This window comes from Podarcis tiliguerta (assembly GCF_965153285.1).
Source record: "Podarcis tiliguerta genome assembly, chromosome: 13".
NCBI lineage: Eukaryota > Metazoa > Chordata > Lepidosauria > Squamata > Lacertidae > Podarcis > Podarcis tiliguerta.
In genome coordinates, this window is record NC_139546.1 from 36797553 (window position 1) to 36810659 (window position 13107).

General features: G+C 45.4%; 1 protein-coding gene across 10 annotated transcripts in view; it reads right to left on the reverse strand.

Moving 5' to 3' along the window:
• Positions 1 to 8548, reverse strand: part of EPN1 (epsin 1) — a 32945-nt gene extending 24397 nt beyond the window's left edge. For 4 of the 10 annotated variants that reach the window (XM_083409237.1, XM_083409232.1, XM_083409236.1 and 1 more), the window contains exon 1: positions 7743 to 8526. The gene's annotated coding sequence lies outside the window, so the exon portion shown is untranslated. Of the gene's footprint in view, positions 1 to 7742 lie in introns of all 10 variants that reach the window. The other 6 variants (XM_083409231.1, XM_083409239.1, XM_083409238.1 and 3 more) reach the window with 5 other exon arrangements.
• Between the last annotated feature and the right edge of the window lie 4559 nt (positions 8549 to 13107).

Here is a 13107-nt window from a genome sequence, read left to right on the forward strand (position 1 = left end):
CAGAATGCGGTGACCCACGGAGGTCCTAGAAAGAATGTCAGGGGTTTTTTAATTAGCAAGTTGCTAGACCTCATGAATTAAGAGAAAGGCTGCTTCTACGAGTTTATTATCAGTCAGCTTCTTAGTCCACCTGAAATTCTTTTTGCCTTCTTTCTCTCTGGAGGAGAACCCTGACAGTATGACCGACTGCCTCTGCCACACCTCAACATAACCCTTTTAATTGTGATCTGCCCTGCAAGCCAATCTAGACTTGAAAGGGGGGGGGGGGAATATATAATCATAAAATAATGGATGCGCCTATATATTTGAATGCATGCAATGTCTGTGAGAAATTTCTGTGCCTTGCAATGGATTTTGCGTACAACATTGTGTATGACGCTTGGGTAAAACTGTGGAATGAGAGTATAAAATTTACAGCATGTACCACCTTAAGAGAGAATATAATGAAAAGGATGTATCGTTGGTATCTGAAACCTGTTAAATTGGCGAGAATGTATAGGATGAGTAGTAAGACATGTTGGAAATGTTTAGATAAAGATGGAGATTTTTACCACATGTCGTGGACATGTGAGAAAATGAAACAGTTTTGGGAACTGATTTATATTGAATTGAAAAAGATATTCAAATACACTTTCCCAAAAAAGCCGGAAGCTTTTTTGCTAGGCTTGATGGGAGAGGAAACAGAAAAAGCAGATCAAAGGTTATTTATGTATGCTACGGCTGCTGCCAGAACTTTGTTAGCCCAAAAATGGAAAGTACCAGATTTACCAACAATAGAGGAGTGGCAGACAAAGATGGTGGATTATGCGGAACTAGCAAAACTGACCTGCAAGATCCGAAATCAGGAGGAAACAAAATTCCAAATAGATTGGAGTAAATTTATGGACTATATAAATAATAACGGCAGAAATTTGAAGACTCGGACAGGACTCTGACAGGACTGAAATAAATCTTATGACGTAGACTGACTGGATATACAGTGGTACAGTCGGGTTAAGTACTTAATTCGTTCCGGAGGTCCGTTCTTAACCTGAAACTGTTCTTGACCTGAAGCACCACTTTAGCTAATGGGGCCTCCTGCTGCTGCCACGCCACCAGAGCACGATTTCTGTTCTCATCCTGAAGCAAAGTTCTTAACCTGAAGCAATATTCCTGGGTTAGCAGAGTCTGTAACCTGAAGTGTATGTAACCTGAGGTACCACTGTAATAAGAAACTGGGGTAAGGTGACTGAAGCAAGAAAACTTGTTGAAGGGAGCGAGGGAAGTCAATGCTCGGCAGAGTGTTGGGAAATAATGTGGGTAAACGACTGTTGAATATTATTGTAATTTGTTTGTTGGTATTAAATGAAAAACCAATAAAAAGCATTTTTTTAAAAAGAGAAGTTTCTGTGCCTTGTACTGCCTTAGTCTCTGCTATTATTTGTCTCTCCAGGCTCTTCAGCTGCACATCACTGACCCACATAAATGCTCTTCCCCTAGTGTCGTGCCACTCATTCCAACGGCAAGAAGATAAAAGTCCACCAAGTTTTGTGAGAGCTGCGCTGTGAATGAAGTACCTTCTGAACAGCTTTACACAGAGCAAGGACTTTTCCACATGGAAGCTGGGGTAGTTTGTTCTACACACAGAATTTGATTTTCTTTCTGGCAGAACTTATTTCCCTTGCGCTTTGAAGTGCACTAACCAGGCACAGATGTGTGCATTCTGTAACTGCGAGGGGAGAAATTTGTACTGGATGTAGAACCCCATGTCCTCATAATTTTCTTCAAAGTTTCTAGTCCCTAAGGGAGAGACGAAGATATGTAGACAGTGCCTAATAAAAGAAGACCGGTGCATGTGGATGGATTTCCTGCCTTGTTCTCAATCTGGCCATTATCAGAAACAGAATGATACAAATCCAGCACAATCACTCAACTGTTGGGTCTGTATGTGAGAAATGCAAGTTATGCCCTAGTTTGGCCATGAAGAAGCTTCAACCCTACCCCACCTCTCTGTGCATCTCAGAGGAAGGGCAGGATACAAATAATGTCACAGAGAAGCATACGCAGGCAAAAAACCCACAATAATTCTCTTGAGACCTACCAAAGTTTGCTCCTTAGTGAAGCTTACATCCTCTCTCTAGTTCTGGTGGCTGATATACCTGCGTTCTTCAGTAAGAAAGGAGGAGACAGATCGGAACAGGTCCAGGGAAGGGGAAGGAAGATGGGGAATGGGATGGAAAACAAACCCTATGAGGAAAGGTGAAAGGAAGTGGGCATATTTCGTCTTGATGTCACTCTTCAAGTATGGATGGAGGCAAACACTTGTTTCTCTGCTGCTTTAGAGGTCCAGACTAGATCTGGTGGGTTTGAGTTACAGGAGGGAAATTTCACTCAAGCATTAGCGGAAATGGTAAGAGCCGCTTGACTATTAGTAATAATAATAATAATACCTTTTACATACTGCTCAAAATATAAAAATATCTCTAAGTGGTGTACAGTGGCACCTCGGGTTACGTACCGTCCTCCTTATGAATGCTTCGGGTAACAAGCTCTGCTAACCCGGAAGGAGATGATCCTGGTTACAAACTTTGCCCCAGGATGCGCGCGGAAGTCACATGCCAGCAGCACGGCAGCAGTGGGAGGCCCCATTAGCGAAAGCATGCCTCATGTTAAGAACAGTTTCGGGTTAAGAACAGATTAAGTTATGAATTAAGTTCGTAACCGGAGGTACCACTAATCAAACTCTTGGATTATCCAGGGCAGACAAAGGAAATACCTCTCTCTGCATACAATGCACACCCAAGTCACAGAGTTCAGTGCCACAACTTGCCTTTAAAAGGGTGTGAGGACAGGCAGAAGGAGGGGAGCTTCATCTAACTGAGCCGTCATTGGCATGACATGTGGGCGAACGCTATTGCCTCCATGACCTGCCTGTGGGCTTCTTGGAAGCATCTTAGTCACTTGGGCCTGATCCCACAGGGATCTTCTTAAGTTACAATAACCTAACCAGTAAAGCAACTAATTTACAACTAAAGAGTGCATTTACACTGTCTGGCAGGGTAGAATGCTTTCCGGAGTTGCTTTTTTCTGTTTCACTTCTCCTTTGCCTACATTGCTCAACTCGCCTGCCTGACCACACTGCTACCCCTGCCCTAGAAATGTAAATGTAGTTAACAATCCAGAAGTGGTCTGCAAGCTGCTTGCAGGCCATGCACCTCTCTGCCTGTTTAGAGATAACAAGGTGCCCAGAACCAAGTGCTGGTACTAAATTACTAGGCAGAGCAGTTTGTATTTGCTTCTTATTTGTTTAGAGAGTAAATATTCATAAAGTGAGTAAACTGCAGGTTTTAAAAAGTGTGAAAACAGTACACACAATCAACCAGGTGGGCACAAGTGGGTGGTCTCTCAGCAAAACCCACATGGCATTCCTGGAGCCATCTCAGAGCCAGCAATAACTTACTGGCCTCTGACATCCAGTCATAGCAACATCATAATATATTGTTACTGGTCACTCCAATCTCTGCCGAGTGATGCATGAGATGCCCGGGGTCTTGGTGTTAACCAGGGTTTTTGTTCCTTTGGAGTGAGGCACGGCAGAGACTGCAGTGTCGTTCAGAAATATGGTTTATTTACACATATTTACACTTGGGTTTTGATGGAGGAAGTGCAGAACATTACACCCCAAGAGTGTCTCTCGTTTATTGGGAACCAGGCAGAGGGCTTTCTCGGTAGTGGCGCCCGCCCTGTGGAATGCCCTCCTGTCAGATGTCAAAGAAATAGTTATACAACCTTCCATAGGCATCTGAAGGCAGCTCTGTTTTGGGAAGCTTTCAATGTCTGATGTGTCGTGTGTTCTTTTATATTCTGTTGGAAGTCACCCACAGTGGCTGGGGCAACCCAGTGAGGTGGGCAGGGTACAAGTAATAAATTGTTGTTGTAGATGCTCCCCTCATAACTTCAGCAAGCTTGGGTCAAAATCAGACAGCCTCTCCCGGCCAGCCTCACATGGAGTTCTCCTCCTGCCCTCTCGCCTTTTCAAACCTTGTTTTTAAAATGCCACATTTCCCCCCTCCAGCCAATGACACCACCCACTGCCCACTTGGAACTCCCCCTTCCAGTGTGGTGTAGTGGTTAAGAGCGGTAGTCACGTAATCTGGGGAACCGGGTTCGCGTCTCCGCTCCTCCACATGCAGCTGCTGGGTGACCTTGGGCCGGTCACACTTCTCTGAAGTCTCTCAGCCCCACTCACCTCACAGAGTGTTTGTTGTGGGGGAGGAAGGGAAAGGAGATTGTTAGCCGCTTTGAGACTCCTGAAGGGGAGTGAAAGGCGGGATATCAAATCCAAACTCCTCTTCTTCTTCTTCCCAGCTTCCATCACCAAATACCGAAATTCTGAACCTGGCGTTTGTTTCTGCTCACCACCCCCTCATGGGAGGAGGAGCTCACACTCCTCTGCTGCCTGGCACAGGGTAACTGTGCCAATTGCCCATTACCTTCCTTTGTACTACATGATGGTTCTTCTCCCAGGTGGTTCCTGGCCAGGAAACTGAGTCAGCCTGCAGTATTACACCAATAAGCTGCCTCGCACCCAGGTGAAGGCTTCAAGCATTTAGTGATCTACATTATCAACTGCAGAAATTATTGGGGGGTAGGGGAGGAATCTGGTATCCAAGTCTTTTAGGGGAATCTGTCCCGTCACTCACAACCATAGGACCCATGATGTCACAATTTATAATGCTGAAACCCAGAAAATTATTTGTTCGTGGCTCCTTATTTACACAGAAAAACGGTCCTCGGACTCAATAGCTGCATTCAGACAATCCTTCAAACTATTCTCCTGTCTGAAACCCTAGAAAGCTGCTGTCACTCTGCCAACAATGCTGAGCTAAATGAACCGATAGTCTGACTCAGTACCAGGCAACTTCCTCTGTTCCTATCCTGAATCTAGCCACTATCTTGACAGTGGGTCACACTGATTTAGTTTCAAAAGATTATATATGTTGGCTTAACATGCCAAATTTAACCTGTGTGTGTGTGTTTGTTTCCTCCTTTTCTCTTTGACAAGACTCAAGGCAGCTTACAGATAAAAATAAGAACCACTAAAAACATAGAAAAGACAACAATTTAAAAACCAGTAAAAAAATTTTTTAAATAAACAATGATGATATTTTAAAAATATGTTAGTTTTATTTTGTAAAAAAATGTGCGTTGTTAATTCACCTTGTAAGATCAACTTTCTACTTTGTGTCTCATCAGCTAGTAAGCATACATAGCCAAAATCTCACAGGCCCCAATGAAAGCTGGCAAAAGAACCAAAGCAGACTTGTGGGTCTACGAAAGCAAACAGGAGCAGCCAGATGGTGGAATGCACTCCCACGAATTCACCTTGAGAAAGCAACACAAATTTCTAGTGCTCACAGCAAGAGTGAAACATTATTATTATTATTATTTATTAAATTTGTACACTCCCCTTCATCCAAAGATCGCAGGGTGGTTCACAACATAAAAAAACAAAAAGAGAACACAAAATACATAAAAGCAAAACAGTTAGGAGTGACCCTAAAATAGTTCAAAGTCAGACAGCTGGAAGATCAATTCTGGTCTTAACAGTTCTGTACCTTTGCCCGCCCGAAGACATGCATCTTTCCCAATGACCATTAAATCTCTTCTGTCTCACCTGTCCAATCCCAAGGCGCCTGCCCTACTTTCATGCCTCCTCTAATTTTAAACAAGGCCTTACCACTGCAAAATATAACATAATAATAAAAAAGAGGAACTTGGCATATGCACAAAGCACCTTTCCTTTGCTACAAGTGCCCACAACAAAACCACAGGGGTGGCTTCTACTAGGCCTGGAGGAGTGAGGCAGGGAGGAGTGAGGCACAATGCAGAACAGGCCACGCTCCAATTTCTCTTCCTCCTACTCCTCACCTTGAAAACTCAAGCTCAGAACAACAAGCTCTGTGGCAAAGCCAGCACTGATAGGCAAAGGGTCCCACTCCTGCACCCAGGATGAGAACCAAGCTAGAAAGTAAAGAAGTAAAAAAAAAAGAAAGAAAATCCAGGTGTTTATACAGGCAGAGGAGCTTGCTTGGATGAAAGAGCAAGTGGCCAAAGTATAGCCTCCCCCGCCCCACCCAAAATTGCTTCAGAAGCAAAGATTTCACAAGGAACAAGCTTAAGCTTCCTGTAGCTCTGAAAAGCTGAAAAAATCACACATTTCCCTTTGCTGGAGCCTACCATTCCATCTCCAACAATAGTCAGCCATGTGTCCCAGGACAAGTGTCCCCTGTTGCTCATCCACAGCATCTAGTTAACAAAAGGTATGTTCTCTCTGCCAAGGGAGGTTCCATCATCATTATTGGCTAGCAATCGCTGACAGGTTTTTCAGTGGATGTAGGAAGAACTCTAAAGGATCAAACCACAGGCCTGCCTAGCTCAGCATCCCCTCTCTCTCTCTCTCACCATGGCCACTCACAGGCTTATGGGAAGCCCAAAGCAGGACACAGGTATCTTTTCACTCTCCTGCTTGCGTTCCCCAGCACCTGGCATTCAGAGGCATACAAATTCTGACCCTGAAGCCAGTACAGCCACCCTTTGGCAGCTTTATCCTTTCTTCAAGCTGCTTGGCTCATTGGCCACATCTTCTGGAAACAAATTCTGTAGTTTGCATTGTTAGAAACTCAAATATATAAGTAAGGTTCCAAATGGCACCTTAAACCTCGCATACTCGGACTGCCTATTTGCTGGGGGTTGGACTAGATGACCCTCAGGCTCCCTTCCAATGCTACACTTCTATGACCTCAACTACACTGCTTGACTGTAGCTTGCTCTTGCAACAATTCACTTGTCCCAATATGCAAGAAAGAGAAACACACAAAGTGGAAATGGAAATGGTATTAACTATGGACCAATGCAGAGGTTTTAAACTATGGTCGCCAACCTGGCCCCCAGAAATCTCCACGTAGTCGCAATTGGATCCGTCCCAGTAGCAAAACGTGCCTGGGAAATTTTGAACACTGTGCTAAAGCCACCAAAAAAGCAGACCGCCAGCACATTTTGTAATGAACATATAGCAGAAAACAGTATTTATTTGCTGCTCTCAACCAACTCCCAATCAATTTCTGTCTATTACTTTTCTAGTATTTCAGAGAAAAGAGTATAATTTATCTTTCTTCTCTCTCAACACCATTCATAATTTTCTAACCTCTAACAGGTGCTCCCCCCAGCAACCCTGGAATTCATTAATATTCTGTATTCTTTTTAAAATGTGTTGGGGGGGTGTCATTGGGTTGTTGTTTTTATTTTGATTATATATTTTGTGGTTTTATATTTTGATTTTGTTCTGTGAACCGCCCTGAGACCTCCAGGTATTGGGCAGTATATAAATTCAATAAACAAAGATAAAAATAATAAAGCCCCACTATCAATTTGCTGGAAGTCGGAGGGGGTGCTAATCCTTCTATTTTAACCAAGAACCACTGAATCAATTCCTTCCCAACAACTTGGCAGCAACATAACTCATCTTGCATTCATGGGGCCGGCCTCAGTCCAGAGATGCCAGAGAGCGCTCCCTCTCCCACTCACTCTTGCAGGACACGCCTGTCCCGTGAGCTGAACTTGGGTGGTTTGAAATGAAAGGGCAGAAATGAAATCTAACAGCCCGGAAAGAGGAAAGGGCACATGGGTTGCCGCCACACAGCCTCCTGGCTGGCCTCCACCACCTCCCAGCCATGTTTGCCTACAGACAAGCAGCCACTCACCTGGGCACAACGATATCTCAGTGTCCCTTCTTCCGCAGATCTCCCGGCAACTTTCTCTTGGTCACACTTTTATGAGCCCCAGGTGAGTGGAGGCTCTAGGCGGGCGAAGGAGTCAGCAGCAATATCACCCCCAAGAGCCTCAGGGTCCAGAGAAGGTATTTCCGCCTCCCCACTTCCCCCAGCCAGGGGGCATCGCCAGGGGTCTCTTTTTGGAAAACGGGGAGATCTTGACAAGTTGGGGGTTGCAAGAGCAGCCGGTGGAGGGAGCTTGCCAGTCCACCGAGGGGGGGGGGATTCAGGAGTGGGGCTTTCCCGGGGAACGAGGCCAAGAGGGGTTTCCAACAGCGATCGTGAGGCGGGGGGCACTTGGATCGGGTAGGGGGCTGGGTTCAAAGGTCACGCAGGCAGGAAGGTCAGAGATCACTCCGGGGCCGGCGGGTCTGAGTTCAGAGCAGCTTCCTTGGGCAAAGGCTACCTGGGGTGAGGCGTCACGCTGGGTTCCGGGTCAGGCGGGCAGCGGGGACGGAGGGAGCGGGCAGAGGCGACGGCTCCGTCCCTTCGGAGAAACCTCGGCCTGGCCCAGCCTGAGGGAGGACTCCGCCCCGGACTCCCTCGTCTCCCTGGCAATGCCCAGAGATCAAGGGGGAGGGGGACCGCTCTACCCCAACCCCTCTCTATGGCCCTCGCGGGGGCTCCGGGCCTCTCCCGGCGGACAGGGTAGAAGCGGCAGCAGTGGCAGTGGCGGCGGCGGCGCCGGGAGGACTCTCCGCAAAACGGAAGCGGAAGCTCACCTCCCGCAACTTCCGCCTCCAGCGCTCGCCCACTTCCGCCCGCACCCTTCTTCTGCTACCGCTTCTATGACCGCTACTTCCGGCATCATAGAGATAATCGAGATGGAACTGATGGGAGAACAAGGGTAGTATATGGGAGGGGTGTTGAGACGCACGAAGGCCGCCGAGATAGGGAAGTGGGCGTTTCACGCAGCCTTGACTTCCGGTTTTTTTGCTGGCGGCTTGGCAGAAGCGGGGGTGTATCCTAGGAAAGTACGCGGGTCCCTCCGGCGCTCCTTCATCCTTCCTTTTCGTCTCGCACGTTCACTCGCTCCCCTGAAGTGATTTTTAAAATGGGATAGAGCTTGTGCCATGGCGGCAGTCAGAGATCGACCATAGATATTTTGGGAATCGGGAATTGCAGAGGTCTGCCTATGCAGAACCAACACACAAGACCAGCCCAAAAGTTTAGACGTAAAAGAGTCCTGCAACACCCTATTTATTTCCTTATGTTTATTGTCACAGAAGGTTTTCATGAATATATATATAATTAATACGCACACTTAAACATTAATTTAACACATGAAATAAGATCCGGGTTAGAACGAGCAAGAACTCCCGTCTTGACCGCTGCCTCACTTCTGCCCAGTATGAACTCCTCTAAAATCTAGAATATCTTCATTACTTTGTACGGGCAGCTCTCAGTTTCGTCCCAGGAGTGAAAAACAGAAATTAAATCAATGAGCTGATGGCAGGCCACCAGGTTGGCGAAGCGGCGCCTCCCCCGAAGCAAGACTTGCTGAATTCGACGGACTTAACTCCTAGGTGTGTATAGGATCGGTCCCTATGCTTTGCATTGGAAAGCAAAGGGGGAAAACTCTATTGTGTTAGGCTGCAGTCTTCTACACACTGACCTGAAAGCAAGCCCCGTTGGACTCAATAACATTGATTGCGCTGTTAGGGAATATCCCGAACAGCGGCGGCGTTGGTGGCTCTTCACTTTGTCTAGTTCTATAACGCCGACATCCCTTTGCGGGCGCACCCTCGGGAGTCGACCAATCGGAGCTGGCATAGATGTGCAGAGAAACAACCGTGCTAACTGGGAGCGCAGTCCCGTTTCTTTTGCAGAGGTTTACGCGGCCACAGAGGCTGAGCAGGGGACCCCCTTAGAGTTACACCCGTCGCTTGCATACTTTACACTGAAATAACTGGCGCTTAAAAGTTCTAGATGCTACCTTTAGCAACGCGTAAAAGAATACAATGAAATCAGAATGCTTCCTCTGTTCTGCAGATGCTTTTTAGGAGTATAGGCAGTCTTTACGGTTTGCTTTCTGAATATGAGGCCGCCACCCCACCGCTCCAAACATGTCGTAGAATCTTAAGAGCTGGAAAGGACCGTGAGAGTCATTTCTAGTCCAACTCCCTGCAATGCAGGAACCCTGCCCACGGCCATCGCTGGGTGGTCTTGAACCACCAACCTTCAGGTTAACAGCCAGACACACTTTCTTTTATTTAATAGCCCTTTCCTCTCAGAATTGTGGGAACTGGAGTTCAATGAGGTGCTGTTAGCTAGAGAAAGCAGGGACAATGGTCCTTGTTCTGTCTGAAATTCTCAACAGAAGTTCAGTTTCTATGTTTCTCTAGAGAAATAGAATGAAGGCTACAGCATCTTAAATCTGCACAGCAACTGTGCCCCCCCCCAACAAATCAACATCCTCCATAGTAATAGGGCCAACCAAAATGTCACAAAAGTCAGAAGTGGATCGTTGCAATTGGTTTGGTTTGGAAACTGCCACAAAGCTGTTAAAGAGGTGCCCTGCCAACAGCAAATAACACCTGCATTGAAAAATCTGCAGTGGGTGCCAATAAGTTGCCAGCCAAATTTAAGGTCTTGCTGTTGACATACAAAGCTTACAGCCAAGTTATACAAGCTATTACACCTTACCTTGTATACTCCCACCTGGTGACTTTGATCGCCAGAAGAAACAGTGCTGGATGCTCCTGAGATTGGTCTAAGACCAGAGGCTTTAGCACAGCAGCACCTGTCCTTTAGAATGTGCTTCCAATTAACATCAGGCAGGCACAGATAATACTGGCATTTAGGAACCTGCCACTCACCTGTTTGCACAGGCCCTGCCTAAAGGTTGATTCACAGCTATGCTGATGCCACAGATCTACTGATCTGTGATACATTTTACATTTATTGTTGATTTTGTGTTTTTAAACATTACATTTTCTCAATGTTGGTGTTGTAATTTGTCTTGCAAAAAAATAAGAACCTGTCATTAATAACGTCTTTGAAATGCAGGAGTTATGTAGAAACAATGACATTAGCCTCACTATAGGCAAAACAGATTGCTTTTTTGACTTGGAAGGCATGTGTGAATCCTGCAATCACCAGTTTATAGAATGAATAATAAATAATTGGAAATGTAAACTCCAGTACAAGTAGTTACTGCTCTCTAACCAGGACACCCAGGTCCTTGCAACAGAAGGGAAACATACAAAGAAATAATGTTAGGTGGCGCACTAGACAAGGCCCCACCTTCAAATGGCAGGCTCACAGCCCCTCATGCTTTTGCATAGACAAGACCACAAACCATCCTGCCCATGCTTGGTTACCAAGGTGATGAATTGCCTCAGTTTCATCCCAAAAGTTGCACACGTTCTTCAACACTCTCAGAGCACTCTGAAACAAGAATCAGAGCAGCCCTGAAACACCTGAACTTAAAGCTTGCTTTTATTGGTACTAATATATACAGGCATCCTCCCACTAACATGGCATCTGACTTGCGTGCAACTGCATATACGCTAGGTGCCAGGCAATAAACCGATTCAAACCTAGAAATGAGAGAGATTCAAACCTAGAACTGGAGAGTACTTGTGACTCACAAGGAGCCTGAAAAGGACATCAGTGAGGATGGAGGAAGCTCCAGGGAAACTGGAGGTGCAGCGGAGCTGTTTATGCTGCTCAACCTTCCCACCTAACAACTGATGTGCAGGGTAACACTTCAGCCTCCTGCTGGCTTTAGTTCTAGCTGTGGGTATTTTTGGATACAGTATTTTTTGTATGGATTGAAGAGAGTGTAGCAGAGGGTGTTTAAAGCATTTCCCTCACTTTATAGGATTTCAGAAATGTGTGTGGGAGCCCAGAATATAACTCTTGCCTAAGGGGGGGGGGAAGAGAGAGACACACACCTGTATTTCTTCAGACTGCTAATGTTGAATTTTTTGGTTTTGGTTTTTTTTTTAAATCTGTAAATGTTGAGAAAGTATCCAACATCTCAGCATCTCTCTAAAGCAAATTTTTAAATCAACAGGTTGCTAATATATTTTCCATTAACCACTTTCCCTTTGGATTTTCTTGTGACAGATAACAGCTACCAGGCTACTTTCTACTTGACTAACTTTCAAGACTTTAGCCGCAGTTCTGCACCCAGCTGACACTAAGCCCCACTGATCAAAATACAATTTAATTCTAAATGAGCATGTGCAGGATTGGGCTAGAAGTGAAATCCCTCTAAGCTCATTAGCTTTATTTTTATTTATATGACAATGCATATCCCACCTTTCTTATACAATTTTTTAACAAGGTGGCTTACATCACTTAAACTCGATGTTCTTTTAACCAAGGTGGTTTTGTAATCATAGCCTTCTTGATAATATATACGGGCAGGGCTGCAGGCGCTTTGCTAAAGGAATCAAAATTCAGCAGTGATGGAACCCCAAATTCTGCAGCAAGAGAAGCTGTGCTCTGTAACCAGTATAAATTATGTGTGATGAGAGATCATTGCAGTTTTCTGGCAAGAGGAAGCGGTGATCATAAGGACTAGAAAAAAGTGTGTGTGTACACGAGAGAGAGAGAGGATTTGAGTTTTGGGGGAATTATGTACTTCTGTGAAATTGAGTACATACATGGTATACTGGTATTCCAGCCAGTCAAGGACCACTAATGACTGACCACCTGAACTTTAAGCAGCAGAGCAGTGAAACAGTTAACATATGCTACTTCTTCCATTAGAAAAGGTGAGAATGTATAGGTTATTCATCGGTAGATAGGCCTAAAGACAAAGATGCCATCTGAGACAGTCAATATTTTACTTTTAAGTGCAGTGGTACCTCGGGTTAAGTACTTAATTCGTTCCGGAGGTCCGTACTTAACCTGAAACTGTTCTTAACCTGAAGCACCGCTTTAGCTAATGGGGCCCCCTGCTGCTGCCACGCCGCCGGAGTACAATTTCTGTTCTCATCCTGAAGCAAAGTTCTTAACCTGGAGCACTATTTCTGGGTTAGCGGAGTCTGTAACCTGAAGCGTATGTAACCTGAAGCGTATGTAACCCGAGGTACCACTGTAATTAAGCCAGTTTCTTAATTACAAAATGCTGCCTTAATTTTTCAGGTAGACACAGATACTAATCTACCATACAGTTGGCTTCCTTAGAAGGAATTACCTAAAGCTTAGATTTATCATTTTGCTCTGTCTTTTGTTCCTGGGACTAACCATCATTAAATCTATACATAAACCAGGCAATTTCCTATGGCCAAGGGCTGGGTATTCTCATACCCTTGTTAACTTGCAACTGTGGATTAGAAAC